Genomic DNA, 27,818 nt, shown 5'->3' with positions numbered 1-27,818 from the left:
CGAGCTCTGCACAGTGTTCAGCTAAAGCTACCTGTAGAAGGTTAGTGTTGTTTTCCTGATCCTATCACTACGGCAGGCAGCTAAATAAGCTACAAGTTATTTTTTTGCGAGCTCTGCACAGTTTTCAGCTAAAGCTACCTGTAGAAGGTTGGTGGTGTTTTCCTGATCCTATCACTACCGCAGGCAGCTAAATAAGCTACAAGTTAGTTTTTTGCGAGCTCTGCACAGTGTTCAGCTAAAGCTACCTGTAGAAGGTTGGTGGTGTTTTCCTGATCTTATCACTACCGCAGGCAGCTAAATAAGCTACAAGTTATTTTTTTGCGAGCTCTGCACAGTGTTCAGCTAAAGCTACCTCTAGAAGGTTGGTGGTGTTTTCCTGATCCTATCACTACCGCAGGCAGCTAAATAAGCTACAAGTTAGTGTAGTGCATCCTCCTCACAGTGTTCAGCTAAAACTACAAGTTAGTGTAGTGCGACCTCTGCACAGTGTTCAGCTAAAGCTACCTGTAGAAGGTTGGTGGTGTTTTCTTGATCCTATCACTACCGCAGGCAGCTAAATAAGCTACAAGTTAGTGTAGTGCGTCCTCCTCACAGTGTTCAGCTAAACCTACAAGTTAGTGTAGTGCGAGCTCTGCACAGTGTTTAGCTAAAGCTACCTGTAGAAGGTTGATGGTGCTTTCTTGATCCTATCACTGCCGCAGGCAGCTAAATAAGCTACAAGTTACTTTTTTGCGAGCTCTGCACAGTGTTCAGCTAAAGCTACCTGTAGAAGGTTGGTGGTGTTTTCCTGATCCTATCACTACCGCAGGCAGCTAAATAAGCTACAAGTTTTTTGCGAGCTCTGTTCAGCTAAAGCTACCTGTAGAAGGTTGGTGGTGTTTTCATACTACAGGCAGGCAGTTGATTTTGCTAGCTGCAGTATCAATATATATATATATATATATATATATATATATATATATATATATCCCAGCTTAGTGCAGCTACAGGCCATTAGTATGTCTGGAAGGCCAACAAGGAGAGGCAGACAGTCACAAGCCAATAAAAGAGGGCAAGCAGGCTCTGTGTCTAGAGGCAACAGTGCTGGTTTTAGAGACGGTGCATCCTCATCAGCACGTGGCTGTGGGACACGCTTGGCCTTTTTTTTTGGCAGCTGGCCGTGTTGAGCCACAACATGCGGAAGACTTGGTCGAGTGGATGACCAAGCCGTCCTCATCCTCCTCATCCTCTCTCACCCATGCTCAGGGTACTTTGTCTGGCAAAGCAGCTGCCAACGCTGCCTCTTCCCTTGGCTCAATGGCATCAGTGACTCCTTCCCTAGCCCCACCATGTCCTTCTGAGGAGTCCCTCGAACTGTTTGACCACAGTGTTGGGTACATGCTCCAGGAGGATGCCCAGCGTTTAGAAGGCTCTGATGATACTGAGCTAGATGAAGGCAGTAACGTGAGCACGGACAGAGGGGGTGCCCAAGAAGGACAGCAATCTGGCAGTCATGCTCCCCCTGCTGCAGCATACTGCCAGGTTTGCTCCAGTGAGGAGGAGGGAGGGGATGATGAGGTCACTGACTCAACGTGGGTGCCTGATAGGAGAGAGGAGAAGGAGGAGGAACATCACCAACGAGGCAGGATGCCCTCCAGGGGCCAGCCTAAGGGCAGCACACTGACTGCATCACACCGCAAAGCTCCGCATGTGCAGGGTGCTGCTGTCTCTGCGCGTTATTCCAAAAGTTCTTTGGTGTGGGCCTTTTTTGAGACGAGTGCATCAGATCGCACCGCTGCTATATGCAACATATGTCTCAAGCGTATCTCACGTGGCCAAAACATCTTCCGCTTGGGCACCACATGCTTGACCAGACATATGTTGACCTGCCATGCAGTTCGTTGGCAAGCCTATCTAAAAGACCCACACCAAAGAACAAAGAGGACCTCTCCTTGCTCCTCATCAGCTAAGATCTCCAATCCCACTATACCTTCAGTCCTCTCTGAGACCTGCACTGAGAGGAATGAAGGTGTAGAATTAGGTGTGTCACAGCCAAGTACTTGTGGGCAATCTGCTTTCGGTACACCAACGTCAGATTGTACCAAGCAAATTTCCCTGCCCCAGCTGCTGCACCGCCGAAAGAAGTTTACTCCCAGCCATCCACATGCCCAGCAGTTGAATGCTAGCTTGGCAAAATTGCTAGCACTTCAACTGCTGCCTTTTCAGTTGGTAGACTCTGCCCCCTTCCGTGAGTTTGTGGAATGTGTGGTTCCTCAGTGGCAGGTACCCAAACGCCACTTTTTCTCACGGAAGGCGATTCCGGCTCTCTACCGGCATGTGGAAGGCAATGTCCATGCCTCGCTGGACAGGGCGGTCAGCAGTAAGGTGCATATTACCACTGACTCATGGTCCAGCAGGCATGGACAGGGACGTTACCTAAGTTTCACTGCGCATTGGGTGACTCTGCTGGCAGCTGGGAAGGATGCAGGACAAGGTGCAGTAGAGTTGGACGTTGTTCCGCCACCACGCCTCCAAAATGCCACTACTAATGATTGTGACACACCTCTCTCCTCCACCCCCTCCTCTTCTTCTTCCTCCATGGCCTCTTGCTGTGCTTTGTCCTCGGAACCAGCGGTGCTCCGTGGGCGTTCAAGGGGCTACGCAAGTATGCAGGCCAAAAGATGCCATGTGGTGCTTGAGCTGGTGTGCTTGGGGGACAGGAGCCACACTGGGGCAGAGGTTCTGTCAGCTCTGCAGGGGCAGGTTCAGAGGTGGTTGACGCCATGCCAACTTAAGGCAGGAATGGTGGTTTGCCACAATGGCACCAACCTCCTCTCTGCCCTCCGACAGGGACAAATGACCCATGTGCCCTGTTTGGCTCATGTCCTTAACTTGGTGGTGCAGCGGTTCTTGGGCAGGTACCTGGGCTTACAGGATGTCCTGAGGCAAGCCAGGAAAGTCTGTGTGCATTTCCGCCGGTCATATAATGCCAGTGCTCGGCTGGCAGACCTCCAAAAGGAGTTTAACCTGCCCAAGAACCGCCTAATCTGTGACATGCCCACCAGGTGTAACTTAACGTTGGCCATGCTGCAGCGGCTGCACAAGCAGCAGAGGGCCAGCAATGAGTACCTGTGCAACTATGGCAACAGGACAGGGTCAGGGGAGCTTGTTTTTTTTTCCCCACGCCAGTGGGCCATGATCAGGGATGCATGCACTGTCCTGTCACCATTTGAGGAGGCCACGAGGATGGTGAGCAGTGACACTGCATGCATCAGTGAAACTGTCCCCCTTGTCCACCTGTTGGAGCACACGCTGCGTGGAATAATGGACAGGGCACTTGAGGCAGAACAGAGGCAGGAAGAGGAGGACTTCCTTAGCTCTCAAGGCCCCCTTTATCCAGACAGTGTTCCTGCGTGCCCGCCGATCACACAGGAAGAGGATGAGGAGGAGGATTGTGTCAGTATGGAGGTGGAGCCTGGCACTCAGCATCAGCAGTAGTCTTTAAGGGATCAGTCCCAAGAAACACATGGACTTGTACGTGGCTGGGAGGAGGTGGCTGCGGACCATGTCGTCCTTAGTAACCCAGAGGACTCCGGACCGAATGCCTCAGCAAACCTACGCTGCATGGCCTCCCTGATCCTGCAAAGCCTGCGTAAGGATCCTCTTATTCGTGGTATCAAGGAGAAGGACCAATACTGGCTGGCAACCCTCCTTGATCCATGTTACAAAGGTAAGATTGCAGACCTTATCTTGCCATCGCAGAGGGAGCAGAGAATGAAACATCTTCGGGAGGCCTTGCAGAAAGGTCTGTGCAACGCGTTCCCAGAGACTGGGAGGTTACAAACTCCTGTTTCTGGACAACGTGTTGCTGAGGCTTTGGTCAGTCAAAGAAGGAGCGGTGGAGAAGGTGGCCGTCTGACCAATGCATTCAGACAGTTTTTTAGTCCGCAGCCCCAAGGTATGATCGGTTCCAGCAACCATCGCCAGCATCTGTTTTACATGGTGCAGGAATACCTAGGGGCAAGATCTGACTTGGACACCTTTCCCACCGAAAATCCTCTGGGTTACTGGGTCTTGAGGATGGATCACTGGCCAGAGCTTGCACAGTATGCAGTTGAGCTACTGGCCTGTCCTGCATCCAGCGTTCTTTCAGAATGCACATTCAGTGCTACTGGAGGCTTTGTAACCGATCACAGGGTGCGTCTGTCCACCGACTCGGTCGATCGACTGACCTTCATAAAAATGAATCAGTCTTGGATCACCACCAGCTACCAAGCACCTGATGCTGATGTAACCGAATAATTTTTTTTGAAATCTCAGATCCCTTCAAAGACTGCCTATGCTGATGCTGAGTAACTATCCTGAGTAATTATCCTCTTCCTCCTCAATGATCATGCTGATAGTTTGTAAGAACTTTTTTGGTTCTGGGCGCCGCCACCAGTGCCTAAGGCCCAATTTTTCAGCCCCTGCTTAACAGGGGCATGTAATACAATTTTTGATGCAATACTTTGCAGCAGGGCTTGTTTCTGCGTTCCAACTAGAGTATCTGTGAGGGGTTGCAGTGTTGTGGCACCAGTGCCTAAGGCCCAAATTTTCAGCCCCTGTTTAACAGGGGCGTGTAATTACAATTTTTGATGCAATACTTTGCAGCAGGGCTTGTTTCTGCGTTCCAACTAGGGTATCTGTGAGGGGTTGCAGTGTTGTGGCACCAGTACCAGTGCCTAAGGCCCAATTTTTCAGCCCCTGTTTAACAGGGGCGTGTAATTACAATTTTTGATGCAATACTTTGCAGCAGGGTTCGTTCCTGCGTTCCAACTAGAGTATCTGTGAGGGATTGCAGTGTTGTGGCACCAGCACCGGTGCCTAAGGCCCAATTTTTCAGCCCCTGTTTAACAGGGGCGTGTAATTACAATTTTTGATGCAATACTTTGCAGCAGGGCTCTTTTCTGCGTTCCAATTAGAGTATCTGTGAGGGGTTGCAGTGTTGTGGCACCAGCACCAGTGCCTAAGGCCCAATTTTTCAGCCCCTGTTTAACAGGGGCGTGTAATTATAATTTTTGATGCAATACTTTGCAGCAGGGCTCGTTCCTGCGTTCCAACTAGAGTATCTGTGAGAGGTTGCAGTGTTGTGGCACCAGCACCAGTGCCTAAGGCCCAATTTTTCAGCCCCTGTTTAACAGGGGCGTGTAATTACAATTTTTGATGCAATACTTTGCAGCAGGATTCGTTTCTGCGTTCCAACTAGAGTATCTGTGAGGGGTTGCAGTGTTGTGGCATGTAATTACAATTCTTGATCTAATATTTTACAGCAGGGCCCGTTTCTGCGCCCACCAAGAGCGAGTGAGGACTTACAGTGTTGTGGCACCAGCACCACCACCACCACCAAAGGCCCAATTTTTCTGCCCCTGTTCAACAGGGGCATGTAATTACAATTCTTGATCTAATATTTCACGGTAGGGCCCTGTGAGGGCTTACAGTGTTGTGGCCACAACAACACCTAAGGCCCAAATTTCTGCTGAGTATATAGGACAGGCCCCTACTTTCAAACATCCAAGTTACAAACGACTCCTACTTGCAAACGGAAGGAGACAACAGGAAGTGAGATGAAATCAACCCCTAGGAAGGGAAATTCTCTCCTGTAAGAGTTAATATGGGAAAAACATTTCTCCTTTCCACTGATGCTTTATCACCAATCCTTGTTTCACAAAAAAACCCAAATTTAGAAAAAACATTTGTCATTGGGACAAAAAGTGAGAAGAAATCTTCTGAAGAGGAGCACAGACAGCAAAACAAATGTCACAGGGGTGATAACCCTTCCCTATGTTTTCCAAAAAGCTTAAAATAGATTTTTTGGCTGGAGCTAAACACGTTAAAAATGTACCAGTTCAAAATTACAAACAGATTCTACTTAACAACAAACCTACAGTCCCTGTCTTGTTTGCACCGCCTGTATACTGCTGTTCAGAGTACAGAGCCTTTATAAAGCTGTTTCCTTTTTTAATTTGGGTGCGGGGTTCCCCTTAATATCCATACAAGACCAAAAGGGCCTGGTAATGGACTGGGGGGTACCCATGCCGTTTGTCTCACTGATTTTCATCCATTTTGCCAGGACCCGACATTACATTAAAGCCGCAAGCAGTTTTAAATGACTTTTAAATGACTTTTTTTCCTTTAAAAATGACATTTTGTGCAGGGACTGTTCTAAGCACGGGACATACGTGCCACTTTACAGGCATAGTATAGACACCCCCCAGGTACGATATTTAAAGGAATATTTCACTTTTTTTTACTTTAAGCATCATTAAAATCACTGCTCCCGAAAAAACAGCCTTTTTTAAAACTTTTTTTTGCAGTGATACATGTCCCCTGGGGTAGGACCCGGGTCCCAAAACTGTTTTTAGGACAATACCATGCAAATTAGCTTTTAAAATGAGCACTTTTGATTTTGAACGTTCAAGTCCAATAGATGTCAATGGGGTTCTAACGTCCGTGCAAATTTTCGGTCCGTTCGCAGGTTCTGGTGCGAACAGAACCGGGGGGGTGTTCGGCTCATCCCTAGTCACCACTCTCTGCTCTACCCTCCCCCAATCGCTCATTGGAGCGCTGGGCTGTGGAGGGGGTGGGAGCGGCTGGCTCAGGCTCTCAGCAACTCACTGAGAGGCTGAGCCAGGTGCTGGTCCAGGCTCCTGGGTGGATCTTGACCATATGGTCGTGATCTTTGCCCAGCCTGGACCGGCTCTATGAAGTCAGCTAACAGAGGGTCACAGTAGTACTGAATGAACTGCACTTCTGTGATCCACAGGAGAAGTACAGCCAAAGCTCATTTGGTTGTACTTCTCCTTTAAAGGGTATTTGGTTTCAAAACAAAAATTGTATATATTGCAGCTTGTCCTATAGTGCTAGTCCTTATTTGTGACAGCTGCATTTGTTCTCTGTTTTTTTTCAGTCTAAGAACATTTTCAAGTACATAAAATACCTGTTGATTTTGATTAAGCATAGACTCACCACTGACAGGGCTTTCATCTTTACTCGGTCTTCCTTCTGGGCTAGCGGCCTCCAGCTGTTTACATGTCCAAACCGTGATGACGTCACTTCTGTACATGCACATGGGAGTCACGAGCATGGCAGAGCGCTTTGAAGAGAGAAGTGCGCATGCGCCGGTGACGTTACTGTTTGCATAGAATAGAAATGTCTCCTAAAAGGTGAACATTTAGGAGATGTTCCTTGTACCTACAGGTAAGCTTTAGTATAAGCTTACCATAGGTACAAGTCACCATGTGGTGTTCGCTAGCGCTTTAAAATGTTGTTTTTGGTTTTGCAACTGAATAAACACTTGCATTTTCTAGTACTATATCCAGCGGATGAACAGTTTAAACAATTCAGTGAGATTCTTTCGTTCCATGCTTAACATGTTTCATCACAGAATATAAATAAATATATTTATTTCTTAAATTTTTTGTATTGTGCACAGGTTGAAGTAGGGGGATATTTAGAGAGGATCCCAGATTTTGGGGCCACACTATTTTTCTGATCATATGGTAGTGTTCAGTGGTGGCTGAGTGGCACCCCCCCCCCACCCCCCCGCTGTTTGCTGGTCGGTCCGGCTTTTCCCCCATCATGGCGGGTGGCAGGTGGCAGGCAGCGTGGTGAAGCGGCTCGGCTCCTAGTATCCTCTCCTCCATGGGGCTTCCAGCTTCTCCTCCTAGGCATTCAATAGGATCGCCTGTCCTTTCAGCCAATCGGGTGACCGGTGTCAAACCCTGCTTCCTAATTGGCCGGGAGAAGGATCAGTGTTACAACAGCGAATATTGATTTGCTGTTGTAACACACATGGGTGGGCTCGGAGCGCACTCTCTGCAACCCGAGCCCTCCCTATATTGAAGCCTATTAGAGCCTCTGGCTCTAATTGGTGCTTCAAAAAAACAGCCCCTCTGCATTGGAATCCATGCGCTGGTGTCCTGAAAGTAGCCGGACGCATGGATAGCAGAAGCGCGATGGACGGGGGGGCGGCGGCCATGCGCCCTTAATGGACGGGCAGCCCCTAGTAGTGTTCATTGACATGAATGGAATTAGGTAATAAACTGTGGCAGTTTGAGAAAATGAATTCTATTACAATGTATTTCAGTTTTTCTGCTATTACCTTACTACAGTCTTATACACGTGTCCTCTTCTATGTCATCCCGTAATCACAGTCTCCGTGTAGCTTTGCCACAAATGAAATTGTAAAAAAATGTATTGTTTGTGCATTTAATCACTTGTAAGCTTGCTTGGAGAGAGACTAATAAATGATGACATGGAGCAGAGAGAAAGAAAGCAGATTACAACATGTTGCAGTTATGTTGTTACACAAATTGATGTGTACTTGCAGAGTGGTGAACTAATGTATCCCCGAGGAATTGTGGGATAAAAATCCACAAACCAAACTCTGACTGCTCTGCCAGGCCTCAGTAGTGTAATACTGCATAAGTGACATCAAAGACATACACTAAGAGCAATTAACAATTAGCCTTCTACTCTGCTCAGAAGAGCCCAAATGAGGCAAGGAGCTGCTGGAAATAAATTTAGGAGAGCTGAGGCATGCAACTAAATCGTAGTGCAGTGTCTGCTGGGCCTTGGAATAGGGTTGCTGTGTTTGTTGTTATTGGTGAGGCTAGGGAACTTGGCAGGAGGAAAGCAGCCAGTTCCCACTTAGTCCCTCAGTCAGGAAAGTCTCACAGCCTGCAAGGAGACAGGCTGACTGAAAGAGACCAGCCAGCTAGAGCACAGATAAGTTAAAGTACACAGAGTGGACGTAAATTACCACGACCCTCAGCAGTGGGACATTGACCAGGTCCTGTCAAGCTGAGGACACATATTGGTGGGGCTGTGTGTCTCCCTGGCATTTGCTTGTGTTTCTAATAGGCGGAAGGGATCCCCTGTAGACCGATTGGCCTGTTTCGTTCGGTGTCACGGAGGCCAGAGATTGTAATGCTTTGTTGGCACTGCAGGAAGAAAGGAAATGAAATTGTCAAGAATTATAATAACAATAATACAATAAAAAATGTTTCTTGCAGAGCACCTAGACTCTATGCGAGTATAGCTTCTCTGATCCAAAACTGCTCTGACTGCAGGAATTTTTCTTCTGTATTTGAGGTGAAGTCGAAAAGTGTTTTTGCCATCTTTATTTCTTTGATGTTTGTATCTGGCCTGCAATTCTGAAAGCCCCCATTCACACCTAGACATGTTGTTGTGTGATTTCCAAATGGGCCCATTTACACCTGAGTGCTGTGTCGCCTGTCACATGAAGCTTGATAAAATACATAAGCGTCTTTGGGGCAGAAATGCATGTTTTTGGGCCCATAGACTTTGTTGGAAGCTTGAAAATGCGTATTTATTTGATTTTGATTGGGGTTAAAGTTCCCCCTAATCAAGCCACATAACACATCATTATAAAGATCTCCCCCATCATGCAAGCACATATCTGTAAAGACTTCCCCTTAGCAGCCGCATGCATTAAGAAACTCTGCAGGCACAGGTAAAATCTGAATTTCGCTTGTAGTAAAATACAGTGTGTGTATGCCATAAATGCAGCTCTTTAGGCAGAGAGAGGCAATAGGTGGATTTGCAGCCAATGTGTGCATTGTCTTTACAAGAGGACACACAAGAAAGATGTTACATATCCACAATGAGCCGGTAGAGGTGCCGAGGTGCCCATATGACATAACTACTGTAGTTCCTTATTTCTAATTGTATAAAGTGTAATCAGAAGGTAGTGGAGGAAGGGTTCACATTTTTGAATGAAAAAAAATGTAAAGTAAATGTAAACCCTAATCGAATGTACAGTGGCTTGCGAAAGTATTCGGCCCCCTTGAACTTTTCAACCTTTTGCCACATTTCAGGCTTCAAACAAAGATATAAAATTTTAATTTTTTGTGAAGAATCACCAACAAGTGGGACACAATTGTGAAGTGGAACGAAATCTATTGGATATTTTAAACTTTTTTAGCAATTAAAAAACTGAAAAGTGGCGCGTGCAAAATTATTCGGCCCCTTTACTTTCAGTGCAGAAAACTCACTCCAGAAGTTCAGCGAGGATCTCTGAATGATCCAATGTTGTCCTAAATAACTGATGGTGATAAATAGAATCCACCTGTGGGTAATCAAGTCTCTGTATAAATGCACCTGCTCTGTGATAGTCTCAGGGTTCTGTTAAAAGCGCAGAGAGCATCATGAAGACCAAGGAACACACCAGGCAGGTCCGTAATACTGTTGTGGAGAATTTTAAAGCCGGATTTGGATACAAAAAGATTTCCCAAGCTTTAAACATCCCAAAAAGCACTATGCAAGCGATCATTTTGAAATGGAAGGAGTATAAGACCACTGCAAATCTACCAAGACCTGGCTGTCCCTCTAAACTTTCAGCTCAGACAAGGAGAAGACTGATCAGAGATACAGCCAAGAGGCCCATGATCACTCTGGATGAACTGCAGAGAACTACAGCTGAGGTGGGAGAGTCTGTCCATAGGACAACAATCAGTCGTACACTGCACAAATCTGGCCTTTATGGAAGAGTGGCAAGAAGAAAGACATTTCTCAATGATATCCATAAAAAGTCTCGTCTAAAGTTTGCCACAAGCCACCTGGGAGACACACCAAACATGTGGAAGAAGGTGCTCTGGTCCGATGAAACCAAAATCAAACTTTTTGGCCACAATGCAAAACTATATGTTTGGCGTAAAAGCAACACAGCTCATCACACTCAACACACCATCCCCACTGTCAAACATGGTGTTGGCAGCATCATGGTTTGGGCCTGCTTTTCTTCAGCAGGGACAGGGAAGATGGTTAAAATTGAGGGGAAGATGGATGCAGCCAAATACAGGACCATTCTGGATGAAAACCTGTTGGAGTCTGCAAAAGACCTGAAACTGGGACGGAGATTTATCTTCCAACAAGACAATGATCCCAAACATACAGCAAAATCTACAAAGGAATCGTTCACAAATAAACGTATCCAGGTGTTAGAATGGCCAAGTCAAAGTCCAGACCTGAATCCAATCGAGAATCTGTGGAAAGAGCTGAAAACTGCTGTTCACAAATGCTCTCCATCCAACCTCACTGAGCTCGAGCTGCTTTGCAAGGAAGAATGGGCAAGAATTTCAGTCTCTCAATGTGCAAAACTGATAGAGACATACCCCAAGCGACTTGCAGCTGTAATCGCAGCAAAAGGTGGCTCTACAAAGTATTAACGCAAGGGGGCCGAATAATTTTGCACGCCCCACTTTTCATTTTTTTATTAGTTAAAAAAGTTTCAAAAATCCAAAACATTTCGTTCCACTTCACAATTGTGTCCCACTTGTTGGTGATTCTTCACAAAAAATAAAAATTTTATATCTTTATGTTTGAAGCCTGAAATGTGGCAAAAGGTTGAAAAGTTCAAGGGGGCCGAATACTTTCGCAAGCCACTGTATATCATAAATTATTGATTTTTTAAATAAAATTATTACTTTTTTTTTGCATTGGTGATCCCCTGCAGCATTCTTGCTGTCACATCTTGGCTACAAGTGTAGCACTTACCTCCAAAGGAGCTGCTGTCTTCTCTAGTCTCCCAAGCCCAGGACTCTGTAAGCAGCACCAACCTCTCTGACTCAAATATAAAATACAAAAAAGTTGCGCTAAGCGAACATAATATGAATGCGAATAAAAAATTGAAGTCCAACAGATGATTGAAAGAAATGTCAGCAATCAACCAAATTAATGAGTCCAATTTCTTGCAACATGTGCTGAATAAAGTGCTGGGTGCTTTGAACTCCAAACGGTATCCTTCACCAGGTGGATCACCAACATAAAGTAAGGCTGTACTCTTACCCCACACAGTGGACCCTCTGTTATGGAAGGTCAAACAAGCATAGGAAATTGTCAGCTCCTGACATTAAAGGACAGTTCCTCCAATGGCCAGAGCCTAGCCTAGCAAATTCCCAAAGGAAATAAAAAAGGGGAGGCTTCCAGTAGTGTAAAAAAACTTTTTGTAGTTGCATTTTATACAGACACTGTGCACAACATAAAATACACAGTGCATCAAGGCTTACAAAACTGCAGCTGAGAGTTGCGGTTGCAGGATAGCGTTTCCTCGACCTCTCTGACTCACTCAGGCTGAAGAGGAGATATTTACTGCAACAATGTATATATTACAACAATAACCATGTAGAAAAAGCCAGTAAACACTTTGAGTATGTGAAACAGTTGAAAATTAATGTATAAATTTGGTAATAAACAAGCAGACCAGTAAGTGACCCCTAAACCTATAGTGGGGAAAGTCCTGTCTAGGGGGTGATGCTATGGTAACGGTCCAGCAGTCTTTGCCAAATCCTTTCTTACTGGCCGGTACATTGAGGCCCAAATCTGCACTCAAAATAAGTCCCTCCAAACTCAAGTGTAGGTACCTGAACAGCATGACCTGTAAACAATACTGTTCCTTTAACTAGCAGTGGCAGCCCGGCCATTAGGGTTGCCGGGTGCCGCCCCCCTCTCACGCCACCCCCCTATATGCATAATGGATAGTTTCATGCATAGCATGAATCTATCCATGGCCACCACCTATTCATGCGTCCGGCCCCTTTTGGGGCACCGGGCACATGAATTACAGTGGCAGGGGATTTTTTTGAAGCACCTGAGCCAGAGTGGTGTGGTAGAGTAGGGCCAGCAACCTCTCAATAACCCCTAGGATGATGACCTATCTCCTCCCGCTCTCTGTCTGGGGCTCATTAATGGGAGCTGCAGTGACATCCTGTACATGATCAGGCAACAACATCAGGAGATGTCCACTACTCAGCCCCTCTGTGTCCCTGACACAGTGGCAGAAAGGCCAGAAAGCAGCCTGCTACTCTGTGCGCGTTCCACTATATCTTCTCTGTGACTGTCCGAAGCTCTGGAACAGTCTGGTAATGCTGGGATATGTAGTCCCAGAGCTAATCTGTAATATAGGCTCAATCTCCCTGGGGACTACATTCCCCACAATCCATAGTTGCTCTCAGCAGGCTCAGTATTTTCCAGAATCCACAGCAGCTCAGTTTTGTCTTCCTCTGTTTTTCCTGGGTGATGGGCTGGACTTCCCTCCTGCTCTCTGTGGATGCATACAGTCATGCAAATGGTTTGAACTTTGTCTCTCACTGCTCTCCTCCTCTACTCACTGACAGACCAGGAGAGGGAGAATGGAGCACTGGTTGTGTGTGAACTGTGTGACACTGTCAGTGACAGCTCAGGCCATGCAGCTGTAGTCCAGGGATTGCCTCGGACTGGGGCTACACAACCATGCACTCCAGTGACAGCTGCATGTCTTTATCGGGGTGGGTTTCCTGATGGTGACAACAGTGGGACATACCTGTGACAGGGTGACGACACAGGAGCAGTTTTTTTTTAAGTCATATTAACATGGTAAAGCTTATGTGAGATTTTTTTAATGGGTTTATATAATAATTCAATGGTGGTCCCAGATCTGACAGTCTGATCCACAGTACTGACAGAAGACTGACCTCAGAGTCAAGATCTAGTAATTCCATTGTAGAAAAGGCTGTCTGTCTGTTAATCATCAAGAAAGACTATATTTATGAAGTGCTTAAAGCGGAACTGCAGGTTGTTTTTTTTTTTTTGTTTTTTTTATTTTAACACAAGTAAAATAATTTAACTTTAGTGCTGACTATCCTAAGTTTGGATCTCTGCTGTTTACTGTACAAATAGTTTCATCTCAAATATGACACTGCTTTTCTTCCAGTGCTGTAACTGAGAGTTACAGCTCTCATATAGAGAAGGGATCCTGTCGTTTACCCCCCTCCCCTTCTGCCCTTGTCCATTCACAAAATGTCTTGTATTCTGATTGTGGAATGCAAGGTGTTCCATGAAAGGACAAGGAGAGAAGAGGGGGCGAATGATATTATTGTTTCTTGTCTATTCACAGGACATCTTTTATTCTGTGTGTACTATAAGGAAACTAATAGTAGCCATACACGCTTAGCTAAATGACCGACCTCTTCGGTAGGAAAAATCAATCTATATTTGACAACACATTCATATGATATGCCACAAATGGGAAAGTTGATTTTGATTGGCAGTTAAGATACAATCATAAATTATGCTTGTAAGTTGACAATCGCATTTAGGTTTCCAACATGCAATCTCAAATTTCTGATTGATCAAAATACGATCATATACAGTACTTTGTCAATCAATGCAAAATGATCTATCATTTTCCGCCCTGGTTAATTGACTCAGTTTAATCAAATCTAAATTGAGTCTAAATCGATTGGAAAGGAAGTTATGATTGTTTGCAGCTTTGATTGTTTTGAATTGAGTACACATCCATTGGATAATAAAATCAAAGTGTGTATGGTCACCATAACCAGGGCCATCTTTAATATTGATTGGACCCTGGGCAAACATTTTCTTGGGCAACCTCTTCCATGCGATTTCGCTCTCCACATGCTTTGAGACATACAATAAATAGCAGCTACACTCAAAATCAGTTTACTAAATCAGATCAGGCAGCGACTGCGATTGGTTGCCAGAGGTTACAGTGTATCATTACCACTCACTGACTGGCTGCTAGAGGTTATAGCACACATTATGGCTCACTGTTTATTTTCTAGAGGTTACAGCACATGACTTCTGCTTGTTGATTGGTTGCTAGAGATTACTGTACATCAATACTGCTCACTGATTGGTTGCTAGAGGTTACTGGACATCTATACCACTCACCAATTGGTTGCTAGAGGTTACTGCACATTATTACTGCTCACTGATTGGTTCCTAGAGGTTACTGTATATGCTTACCGCTCAATGATTGGTTGCAAGAGGTTAGTGCACAACATTACTGCTTACTGATTGGTTTCTAAAGGTTACAGTACATCATCTACTCACTACCTGCACACCATTGACTGGGGGGGTGAGGGGACCCATCAATAGACAGAAAACTCATAGGAATCCGAGGACTCCTGGGATCAGTGGCAATGCTGGGGGGGGGTTGATGAGATTAGTTAGGAGGCAGTACACTGTGGCAAATTCTGAATCATGTAGAGCAAAGCTGGAAATCTTTGGCAAGTATATAGTGGGAGATTCTTCTATGTAATGGGGAATTTACAATGACCACCAATGTGAGGGGGGAATTTATACTGACCATCAATGTGAGGGGGAATTTGCACTGACCACCATGCAACGGGGGATTTTACGCCACCCACCAATAGAAAATAGTTATTTCTACACTGACACCAGTGCATTTACACCAACCAACAGTGTAAGGGGGAATTTACAATGACCTCCATGTAAGGGGGAATTTACACTGACAACCATTGTTGAGGAGATTTGTACTGACCACCAATGTAAAGTGACACTTCTACACCGACCACCAATGTTAGGGGGATTTACACTGACCACCAATGTAAAGAGGGATTTACACTGACCAACAGTGTAAGGGCAATTCTGCACTTACAGTACCACCAATGTAAAGGGAAATGTACACTGATCACCAATGTTATGAAGAATTTACACTGACAACCAATGTAATGGGGGATTTTACATCAGCAGCCAATAAAGGGGTATTTCTACACTAAGCAACCAATATAAGGGAGATTTACACTCACCACCAATTTAAAGGGGGCTTCTGCATGGACCACCAATGTAAGGGAGGATTCAAAACTGACCACAAATGAAAGTTTGGATTTTTTTAACGATTACCAAAATAAAGAAGAGTTTCTACACTGGTCACCAATGTAATGGGGAGTTACACTGACCACTAATGTAATAGGACCATTAACAGTAGCCACCAATGTAAAGAGGGATTTACACTGACCACCAATATAAGGAGGACCTTTACAATGGCCAGTATTGTGAATGAAAGGATTGTACACCAAGCCCCAATGTAATGAGAAGATTTACACTGACCACCAATGTAACTGAGACATTTAGCATGCGTTCACATTTGTGTGTGTCCGGAATACATGCAAAATTGCTTTCCTGACACCACAAAAACATGCTGCCCTTTAGCAGATACACAGCAGTGACATTGTTAATGACACCCTCATGCATCGGCTGAGATGTGCGTATTCACATGCACCAAAATTCAGGCTGCTGTGGCACCATGTTATTTTGAAGAAGGGTTCCACCTCCAATTTGCTTACCTTTGCAGAACAGGCTGATGTTAGGCTTAACCACTTCCAGACCAGCCGCCGCAGTTTTACTGCGGCAGGTTGGCTCGGCTGGGCAAATCGAAGTTACCTTACGTTGTTTCACCTTTTGGCCACTAGGTGTGCAGCTGCTTGGCGGGCGCGATGACCGCCAGGCACCCGCGATCGCTCGTGACAGAGCGAGAACCGGGATCTGTGTATGCAAACACACAAATCCCGGTTCTTTCAGGGGAGTAGAGACAGATCGTGTGTTCATGCTAAGTATGAACACCGATCTCTCTCTCCTCCTAGACAGTCCCATCCCCCCACAGTTAGAACAAACACACTAGGGAACACAGTTAACCCCTTGATCGCCCCTAGTGTTAACCCCTTCCCTACCAGTGACCTTTATACAGTAATCAGTGCATTTTTATAGCACTGATTGCTGTATAATTGTCAATGGTCCCAAAAATGTGTCAAAAGTGTCCAATTTGTTCGCCGCAATATCGCAGTCCCGATAAAAATCGCTGTCATTACTAGTAAAAAAAAATAATAATAATAAAAATGCCATAAATCTATCCCCTATTTTGTAGACGCTATAACTTTTGCGCAAACCAATCAATATACGCTTATTGAGATTTTTTTTTTTACCAGAAATATGTCACCATGGGGCGGGTGAGTGATCTGACGCACTCCTTCGTGGCGGCATTATTTGTCTCTATGGTGACGCTCAGCGTCACCATGTTCAAGCACACTGAAGGGCGGTCAGGATCTGGGAGCCACACCATTGGCTGGCGCAGCAACCTGCCCCCGCCCACACCACATAAAGGATGCCTGAGACGGCAAGATGGCGTCATTCCTCCCCCGGGAACCACCGAGGGCTGTCAGGGCAGACGTTTGGCCCGATTTTCTTCACCATCCCTGGTGCATCTTTTTTCTGACACCTAGATAAATAAGTGTTCTTGTTCCAACTAAATGGACTCTTTGCATATGGGAGATGGGTAATCTCTTTTTCTTCTGCTATTGGAGGAGGTTTGGGGATTGAGGTGGGGATGGGGGGTCTATGCGGGTGTGCATGGGATGGGAGGATGGGGTGTGTAAGTGGGGGGTCTTGCCTAGGCGTCCCCTCGCCCTCCCCCCTCTCCCCCTCCCGGGCCCCGCCGCCCCCCCCCCCCTTTCCTTTCTCTTTTCCCCCCTCCCCCTCTATTATTGTGGCCTTTTTCTAATTGTGCTCCCCTTTTTTTCAAACAGCTATCATTACTTGATGCTGAAAACGCCAAATATTTGGATTTAATGCATATTTCCAGCCGTCTTGTAGGAGTTATAGGATGTTTTAATCTTTGGAGACTTGGTACCTCTACCCTGGTGTGGGAGCCTATGTTTATCCATGAGATGTCCTGGGAGGATGTGAGTAATAGAACAATCTTATATTGTAGGAACTATAATACATAAACACGTATATATTGATAAAAATTTATAAATTGTAATATGATGATTTTTGATTTTCTAGAATGTGATGCATTTCCCTGAAGAAGACTTTTCATAAAAATATACAGGTTGAAACGCGTTGGAATTCCACCACTCGACGCCACGGTCATCATCTGTGGTGATTGTATTGGGTGGTGTGCTGTATCACTTTTTTCCAAAAATTGTGTTTATAGTTATGTATCATTAGCAATACGGATTTTTTGTATATAGAATTTCTCTATTTATTTGACTATATATGTTTTTGTGTAAACCGCTATTTTTTTCTTGATCCATTATACTAATAAAATTGGTTTTAAATAAATCAAAAAATCTTCATTGCCTTAAAAATCCCGTTAGAGGTTATATATAATGTTTCTACCAGAAATATGTAGAAGAATACACAACTGCCTAAACTGAGGAAAAAATTTGTCACAAAAAAAAATGGATATTTATTATAGCAAAAAGTAAAAAACATTGTGTTTTTTTCAAACTTGTCACTCTTCTTTTTTTTATAGCGCAAAAAATAAAAACCACAGAGGTGATCAAATACCATCAAAAGAAAACTCTATTTGTGGAGAAAAAATAATTAAAATTTGGGTACAGTGTTGCATGACCGCGCAATTGTCATTCAAAATGTGACAGCGCTGAAAGCTGAAAAATGGCCTGGGCAGGAAGGGGGTGAAAGTGCACTGTATCGAGAGGGTTAAAGCGATGCAGTGCCATATCGCAAAAAATGGCCTGGTCATTGAGCAGTCAAATCTTCCGGGGCTGATGTGGTTAATGACTACATAATTGTAGACAGGACTTTCAAGCATGCTCCTTTACCTCCCCAGTGGGGAGCATTCAGCAGAAGTGATTTTAGATATGACCCCAAGGGGGCATGAATGCCGTCTCTATTTACATATCAATGCTTTGATCCACTACTATTTACATATTAATGCTGCCGCTATTTACATAACAATGCAGGTTATTTACATGTAAACATAGGGTCGGCAGGTGAGTCATCTGTACATGGCAATAGGGCAGAGCTGGGCAGTAGCAACAGAACTTTACACTGAGATATCGGGACACAGCACGGGACTAAAACTTCAAGGGATAAGGGAATTTAAACTGGGATAGTTGGCAAGTATGAGGCAGCTGTTTTGGGCACAACAATGATGGGGCCTAGGGCAGCTGTCTCTTTTGCCCTGCCTTAAAAATGATCCTGACCATAACATTTGTACAGTAAGCAGCAGAGATCCAGGTACACTAGAGTCATTATTAGAAGCATTTTTTTTTAACTTGTGATGTTACCAATTAAAAAAAATCCTGGAGCTCCACTTTAGTGTTGCTCACTTACTGCAAAATGTACACTGTAAAGAAAATGACACAGCTATTCTATTTCTTTTATTTTACCCTTCAGACTTAGCAATGTAATGAAATTGGCTAGAGAATGGGTACTGTGTAACATTATTGATCCAGCTCCCCATATCCCTCCCATGAAGCACTGTAAGATCATAAATGAGCACAGATAGGCTAATAGGTCTGGTACAGAAACCTTCTGTCAGCCTCTGACATCATCAGTAGAACAAAAGATAGTGACTGTTCCTTTCTTTCACATGAAATTAGAACAAAAGAGGCGTCATAGGTGTTAGGTGACATTTTTCAATGTCAGCATTTTTTTGTCACTGGTTACTATTACCCTACTAAGAAATGTAAGGTTCTCTTTTTTCAAGCAGTCTATTACATATCTCCGTGAAGTCTATAACTGCATTGGCACAGTGAGAACCTTTGAAATATACCTTTAAAATCCTCATGACTGAGATCTATGCCATTTTAAGGCCCCTTTCACACGGATGGATAGAATGGTGCTTTTAGCTGCGGATTTTCTAGTTTTCTACCGCAGCTAAAAACACACAATGCTTTCCTATGGCCCCATTCACACACTGCGTTTAGCTGCGATTTAGATACATGCGGTTCTGTGCAGATAGAAAAAATAGAGCGATTTAGCGCAGCTATCCGCAAATAACCGCATGTAATCGCAGTGCACTGTGTCAGCTGCGGATAACAGCACCGAGCTGCTCATCGGGAAAGGAAAAATGTTTTTTCCTTTCCCAATGAGCGACAAGCACGGGGATCCGACTTGGATCCCCGCCAGTGCCCATCACTGTTTGGTATGAATCTTGAGGGGGAACTAAATAATAAAAAAAAAAAAACGGCATGGGTTCCCCCTCCAAGGCCCTCGGTCTGGTATGAATTTTAAGGGGAACCTCCTACGCCGAAAAAACGTTGTGGGGTCCCCCCCGAAATCCATACCTGACCCTTATCTGAGCACGCAGCCCGGTCGGTCAGGAAAGGGGGTGGGGATGGGTGAGCGCCCCCCCCTCCTGAACCGTACCAGGCCGCATGCCCTCAACATGGGGGGGTTGGTGCTTTGAGGCAAGGCTGGCATCCTGCGGGCCTCCCCACCCCAAAGCACCTCGTCCCCATGTTGATGAGGACAAGGGCCTCTTCCCGACAACCCTGGCCATTGGTTGTCGGGGTTTGCAGGGCGGGGGGCTTATCGGAATCCGGGAGCCCCCTTTAATAAGGGGGTCCCCAGATCCCGGGCCCCCACTCTATTTGAGTGAGTATGGGGTACATGGTACCCCTACCCATTCACCTAGGAAAAAAGTGTAAATTAAAAAAAACATAGTAGACAGGTTTTTAAAGTGATTTATTAGGCAGCTCCGGGGGTCTTCTTCCGACTTTGGTGGTCTTCCGACTTCGGGGGTCTTCTTCCGACTTAGGTGGTCTTCTCCCTCTCTCCGGTGTCATCTCTGCGCTCTCTGGTTCTTCTCCGGTGCCTTCTTCCTTCTGCCGGGCTCCTCCGCTATCTTCTGCTCTTGTGCCTCTCTTTTGCTAGCGGAGGAGCCCGGTCTCCCGAGAGGTCTTCTTTCCTCCTCTCTTCCTGAGATGTTGACATGACGCTCCCTCTCGCTGTAATGCCGTGAGCGAGGTCCGCTACCAATTATATAGGCATGGGGTGTGTCCACCGGGTGATGTCACCCCCGGTGACCCCGCCCCTTATGTCGTCACAGTCCCATCATGCCCCTGGTGTCAGTACAAGCAATATTAACACAACCCCCCCTCCTCCCTTAATTAGTATCAAACACTCCCAAATCATTGATGGCAGTGGCACAGAAAAAATGCCTTATCATATACTTCCCCTTTCACTGATGTTGGGAGCAAAACTAACTCCTTCCTCCCTCGCCAATGAAGTCAGTCTGGAAATTTACTATCCTTGTTGGGCAGTAGATCAGCTGTAGCTGAAGATTTACAGGTCATAAAAGAAGAGGCCAGCCTTCCACTGTTTAGACGTGTTCAACTATGGTTTGGTGAAGAGGGTAATACCTGAGTGGACATTTCCATATCCTATACAAATTATTTCCTGTCTTGGAGAAAAGTAAAATTTTGTGAAATGTTATGGTGTGTGGCATGATATGATTCCATGACAAAGAAGGCCTGTCATTGGCCAGCATGGCAGCAAAAGTCTGGAAATGAGTATGCAGTTCAAATCAGGTACATTTTATTCTGCTTTTAGATTATTACATTTAAATGATTATGTTTCTAATTAAGTCTGCAACATGAAAATTAGCGGTAAGGTACATATGAATCTTGGTAAGTGTTAACACGTACTTATGATATCATATCATTAATTATCTATTTAATCATGTTTTACCAAATGGTACATTTAATGCTGTTTATGTAAACTTACAGTCCTCTGTTGCACATTTGCTTTTCCAATTTCAGCTGTTAATCTGTAACAATTGGAGAATACACAGGAATATGGGGCTCAATATCTCATGGGATCTATCATTGACTCTCGTTGTATTTGCTAGTATTGGTTATCCACATTCAACTGGACATGCTCGATAATGTTGAAGGTATTTCATCACTCATATAAGTAGCTTCTTTAGTTCTAACAGGTGTCAGGAACATTCCCCAGCATTTAGAGCAACAATGGTAACTCATTCACCCTGATTTACTCACATGGTGTCATGAAATGTGTCAAAGCAGGTGTTGTCTATCCAAGAACAGGTGTTAAGGGTGTTAAAGTTTGTGAGCCTACCTATTCAAATTCTGTTTGCCTATTCTGATTGCCATGGTGCTGTACAGTTTAATATATGAGTATATATATATATATATATATATATATATATATATATATAATGTTTAATTATTTGAGTTACATGGCTGAAGGTGTGGATTGTTGTCAGACCGCGTAGATAAAGATATTAAAATGTCATTATATGTGTGTAATAGGTGGGGGTTGAGGACCCTCATCCTTGTTTACACCCTGTTCACACTGATTGAGGCTTTGAAATCACAAATGAAAAGTAAAGAAATGTGGCGCTTACTAGAACCTCAAAACTAAGCAAATCCTAAATAAATGACTAAATCAATGATCACTAAAAATATATATCTGTGCAAACAGTGCAACAATAGCAGCTATATATATTAAAGTGCAAGAAATAACCAGCTGGTATAAATACCAGTAATGGAGAGAACGTATAATAATATCCAAATAAAGTGCAAAGTGACAGAAAAAAAACTTCCAAAAAGGTGCAAATAAATAAATAATTATGCAAATATAATTAATTTGTGACAACACAGTCTATATAAGTGTAATAAATCCAAAGAAGCGGTGCTGGATCCCAATAGACAGGACAGTTCATCCGATATACAGTCCGTCCAAATATAAAGTGCATGTGCCACACTCTAATTAAGGTACTCTATCCGATGTGAGTGATACCGTTTTCCCCAGCCTCTCACTTCATAAAGAAATAAATCAAGCTTTGAGTATTCCACACATAAAGTGCACGTGCCACACTCTAATTAGGGTATTCCATCTGATGTGAGTGGTACCGTTTCCCCCAGCCTCTCACCTCATATAGAAATAAATCAAGTTTGGGTATTCTACACTAGCCGATCAATTCCTCAGGTGATCAGGAACAATCAGGCTCTCAGATTGGCAGCGCTCAATAGCATGGAAAGGCAAAGGCAAGAGGAGGACTCCATGATGTAGTATTTAGCAAATAGTTTTAATAATAATATAATATCAACTTACAAATTAAGAAACGAATAACCAGTATATACAAAGGGGACTTCCGGTCTCGGCCGCGACCGGAAGTGATGTCACCATGGCTCGTGGTGAAATCACGCTACTTCAGCACAATTTCAAAGCTGCCGGTCACTGCGATTTCATATGCGGCTTGCCGACATCTGTGCGACTTCATATACAGATATCTAAGCAAGTCACATATGAAATTGACAAAATAGTGCAGAAACTTTTTTTTAAATCAGTGTAAGTCAGGGTGGCACCAGTTTGAACGGTTCCATTGGCACACACAGTTTTTTAAAAATGTTTTATTGTCAGCAATTATTGAGTTGATATTTAGCTGTTAGCGGGAACCCCGTTGACAGCTGATTTTTAAAAGCCAGTATAAAGAAAAAGTAGTGGTAAAAAATAACTTGTGGGTTTAGTTAATCTTTTATTTTGTATAATTCTCTTATAAGTGGGTGTGGCAGGGGGTGTGTTCTATGCCTATGTACTTTTGCTAATAGGTGTCCCTTGTTCCCATTTTAAAAAGTTGGGAGGTTTGGTCATCCGTTGTTAATGACGTGGTGGCTGGTACACACTGGTTGTTAAGGATGCCGGCGGTTCGCTAAGGAAAACCCATTGGAAACCGGTGCTTTTCAAAAACGCTCCAAAAAACTCAACTAACTCAAACTAACAAAAAATATTTTTTTTCTGCTCCTAGATGCTGAAGCTGAAAAATGCTAATTACCTAAAGTAGTGTGCATGGACACATAGTATAACACTATTTCGTTTTTAGGAGCAGAAAAAACGCTAATAAAAGCTTCTAGGAGCTTAAAGCGGGGGTCCACCTATCTATCGTTTTTTTTTTTTTTAGTTCATTCACAAACTTTTCTTCTCAGCATTACATACTCACATATTGTGTGTAATATGTCCGCCTGTGTCAGATTTCGTCGGAAAGAATAACTTTTTATTATTATTATTATTATTCAGGATTTATATAGCGCCAACAGTTTACGCAGCGCTTTACAATATAAAAGGGAGACAATACAGTTATAATACAATACAATAGGATTAAGAGGGCCCTACTCAGAAGAGCTTACAATCTAATATTATTCACTGCAGGCGGTTTCCATCTTCATTGTGGGCATTTGAAGCCCACAAGCATTTATTTCCTGGATGTGGTGAATGCTGTGCTCCCAGCATTCACTGCTCGTTCCTGCACATGCTCACTGGCATCCTGGGAAGCCTGAGACTAGCTCCCAGGAGTCTGGGAGAGGCTAGAAACACGCCTACTCCCATGGGAGGAGAACCAGGAAGTGCAAAGAAGAATAGAAAAATAAAAGGTAATTACGGCGATTTAAATTTTTTTAAACGGCATGTCAGCATCTAGGCAAGGAAGAGAATACATACAGATATTGTTCAAAATTTGGGTGGAACTCCGCTTTAAAAAAATATTAGTGTGCATGGAGCCTAAATATTAACTATATTAGAAGCTAGTTTTTACACTGCTGTGACTTTTTGTGGGAGAGGGGACTCTTTTAAGCAGACCTTGCTTTTTTAGTGCATATGGCCTTTGTTCCAGCTAAAAGAATGCTGATGAAATTAATGACATTACCATAACATAACAAAATAATGTACCTTTAAATAAAAAACACCAGATCAAACAGGTTTGAATTTAAAGTAACTTAATTTCAGCCACAGTATCTTTATAGCTAAAAAAAAAACTTACCATAATCAGTAATAACTAATTATAAAAAATATGGACTCAACCATAAAGGCTCAAGTACGAACCAAATAACTGGAATAACACATAAATAGTTAAATACTTAAGACACAGCATAAAGTTCAGGCCCTAAATGCAGAATAATCCATTAAATACTTAATGTCCACAAAGATGATAATTTCATAGAGTTGATATCGTAAATCAGATTGTAAGCTCTAACGAGCAGGACCCTCTGATTCCTCCTGTATTGAAATGTATTATAACTTTACTGTCTACCCTAAAGTTGTAAAACTGTTGGTGCTATAAAATCCTATATAATAATAATAATACCAAAAGAAAAGGTATGGTGGAAACAGCTCAAGATCCAGTCGATCCAATGCTGACAGCTCAGTGATGAGAAAATAAAAAGGTAAAGACAGAATAACTTAGTAAATGGTGAAGATCTTCACTTGGCATAATGAAGCTGCAATCAGAGATAAGTGATAGTTCAAAGATCTTCCTGGATGAAGCCTTGTTGACTATTCTGGCCAGCAATGGCATGATCAAAATCCAGATGATAGTTCTACCCAAAGACAGCATGACCTTGTGACCTGTAAGATAAAAGTCAGGGGCCAGCAAGACTGATCTGACAGAAATTGGACCAGACAGGTAATTATATATAAAAGGGGGGAGTCTGGCAGCCCCATGGGGCCACAGCTTAAAGCCTAGGCCCATACAGGAACACGTGGGAGGCAATAGAGATGCAAGCAAAGACAGAAAAAAGATGACACATGTCCTCTAAAAACTTGGAATACCTTGTAGTATATTTAACTGTTGGAGTAAACACACAAAAGCACAAAAAAAAGAATAGAACTCTTGCAACATGTATCTCTAAACAAAAATTAAATTGCTATCTCTATACTGCAAAGCATTCAAGTGCTCTTATCCCAACATTCACATTTCTTTAATGGAATAAATTATTAAGATAAACAAATATGTGCTAAGATGTCATTTATATCTGGATGGTTATGGCACTAAATGACTATCTGCAGCAACTCTATGGGGGAGATTTACTAAAACTGGTGCACTCAGAATCAGTTACAGCTGTACTTTGTAACAAATATATAAAAATCAGTGCAGCGCTAATTACATAAATATATACAAATACAAATTCATATATAATAATAAACGCAAGTATGACTATAAAGTGAAAAAAGAGTTGTAAAACTCTGTGTACCTGTTATTGAAAACACACATGAATCAATAAAAAAATATGACATTCATGTGAAACAGTGACACAAAAGTGTAAATATCAATAGTTATAAGTCCAGTGACTAACACACATGCTCACAATGTGTATGGGCTGGATACATGTGCAGCCGAAAAGGGTAAAAAAGTGTAAAAGAGGTTTGAAGAGAGTCAAATAAAATGTAGGATAGGTATTCGAGGTAATGATTTGAAAAATGATGAATGAGTCCCAAAGACACCGTAGGGGGTCACCACTGTTAAAGGATCCATGACCACTAGGACATAAGGGGGCTTACTGGAACATGTAGACCCAATTGGCATACACCTAATGGGTCTAAATAGGCAGTGGTGTATAAACACCTACCCTTTTTCCCCGAAAATAAGACCTAGTGTGATTGTCAGTGATGGCTGCAATATAAGCCCTACCCCCCAAATAAGCCCTACCCTGTTTCCCCAAAAATAAGCCCTACCCTGAAAATAAGACCTACAAGGACTTTAACTAGGGCTTATTTTGGGGGTAGGGCTTATATTGCAGCCATCAGCGACAATCACACTAGGTCTTATTTTCAGGGAAACAAGGTAGTTAGGAATGGTCAAGCTGCTCCCCACCATACACTCCTTAGACCTCTTGGGGTGATAATCAACTTCCACCATCAGTGTTGCAGCATAAAAAAAGCAGCTGTACAGGACCATCAGCAAGCGGATTTAAAGGCAGATGGAATCCTCTCAGCGTCACTCAATTACCACAGGTATTCAGAAAGGAAAAATAGAAAGCTTGACAAAATGTAAGACCATGAGGTAAAGGGTTTTATTTTGAAAAAATAGTAGAACAATCACATTTCAGCAGGTATAAAAGCGCATATCAAATATTATTCCTTGTAGTCATCAAGACAGGATGCAATGACATAAACAGGACAAGGGTCCGACGCGTTTTGTCTTAAACAGACATCATCTGTGGTGTCCACCTGTCTTGGCCATTGTGTTTAAAAAAAAGGCTATGACCCCAAAGTAGACAACCAACCTATGAAATAGCTTGTGTATATTCGCCAGTGACTTCCTAGGCAACAACAAAAATGGTGCGGATGCGTGCGGGTCAAGCATCGCTATGAGATCGAGGCAGGTAGCACGTTACCGATACGTCATCACTGCAACACGTCTCAAGACCACAAAGATGATAATTTCATAGAGTTTAGTGACGAGGGTGCATGCGAGTCAAGCCTCGCTCTGACAACGATGCTGGCCCCACGCCTCCGTTGAAACGTCACTTTATTTAATCTCAAACTGCCAGAAATAAATATACAAGCTTCTGTTGTATTTAAATGAATAGGCATCTCAGAAATCAATGTGGGTAACCAAAGATCTTGGTCAAACTTCAATTACAACATACAAAGAAAGGCACCCGAAGCCTCACTAAAAATTGCAAAATGACCAACCCACTTCGTATTAGATACAGAACAAAATAGTCTGATGAGCAAAACCAGTATAACATAAAAAGAAGAAAAATTCATTCTACCAGACTTAGGTGTGGAAATAATGGAAACTCAATTGGTTGTCTACAGTGAGTCTATGATGATGGACACACCTAAGTCTGAAAAGACAGAACGAAAAGCACCTCTAAGTGTAGCATGTATTTGACATGGCAAGGATAGCAATAAAAACTCACAGGAGGGAGATATGGTATCAGCTCATCTGTATGATGAAAGCATCCCATTGAGTGGGGTTCTACGTGCCGCTCAAGGGAAGCCAAGAGCACGGTGTCACAGAGAAGGAAGCCGGCAATGTCCGTGTGGTTCCGGGTATTATTGAGTGAATGGCTGCGTGGAGCGCAGCATCGAAGATGGCACGTGACGTCACCGGGAGGCTTGGAAACACAATGCGTTTCAGAGCATGCGCGACACCTGTATTGAGCATGCATGCTCCTTTATCAAGTGTAATGGGAGTAGAGAGGAGTCACATTTAAATGGGATTGAATCAATTGTCAATCTAAGTGAGTGGGCGGGGATAACACATAGCAAGGCTGGTAATACAATTGTATAAAAACAATAGACATTGATGGCAGTATGAAACAAACAAATCTGAAATCAGATATATAAAGAGGGGGGAAGGAAATATGAACAGAGGCTCATATAAATACATGTAGGTAACGCTAATGATAGGAGTAATATGAATAGCATACACATATATATAAATAATTAAAATCCATACTTGTGTGCTGCTGATATGAGAC

This window comes from Aquarana catesbeiana, linkage group LG05, assembly GCF_042186555.1.
Source record: "Aquarana catesbeiana isolate 2022-GZ linkage group LG05, ASM4218655v1, whole genome shotgun sequence".
NCBI classification, from domain to species: Eukaryota; Metazoa; Chordata; class Amphibia; order Anura; family Ranidae; genus Aquarana; species Aquarana catesbeiana.
This window is presented reverse-complemented; position numbering follows the sequence as displayed.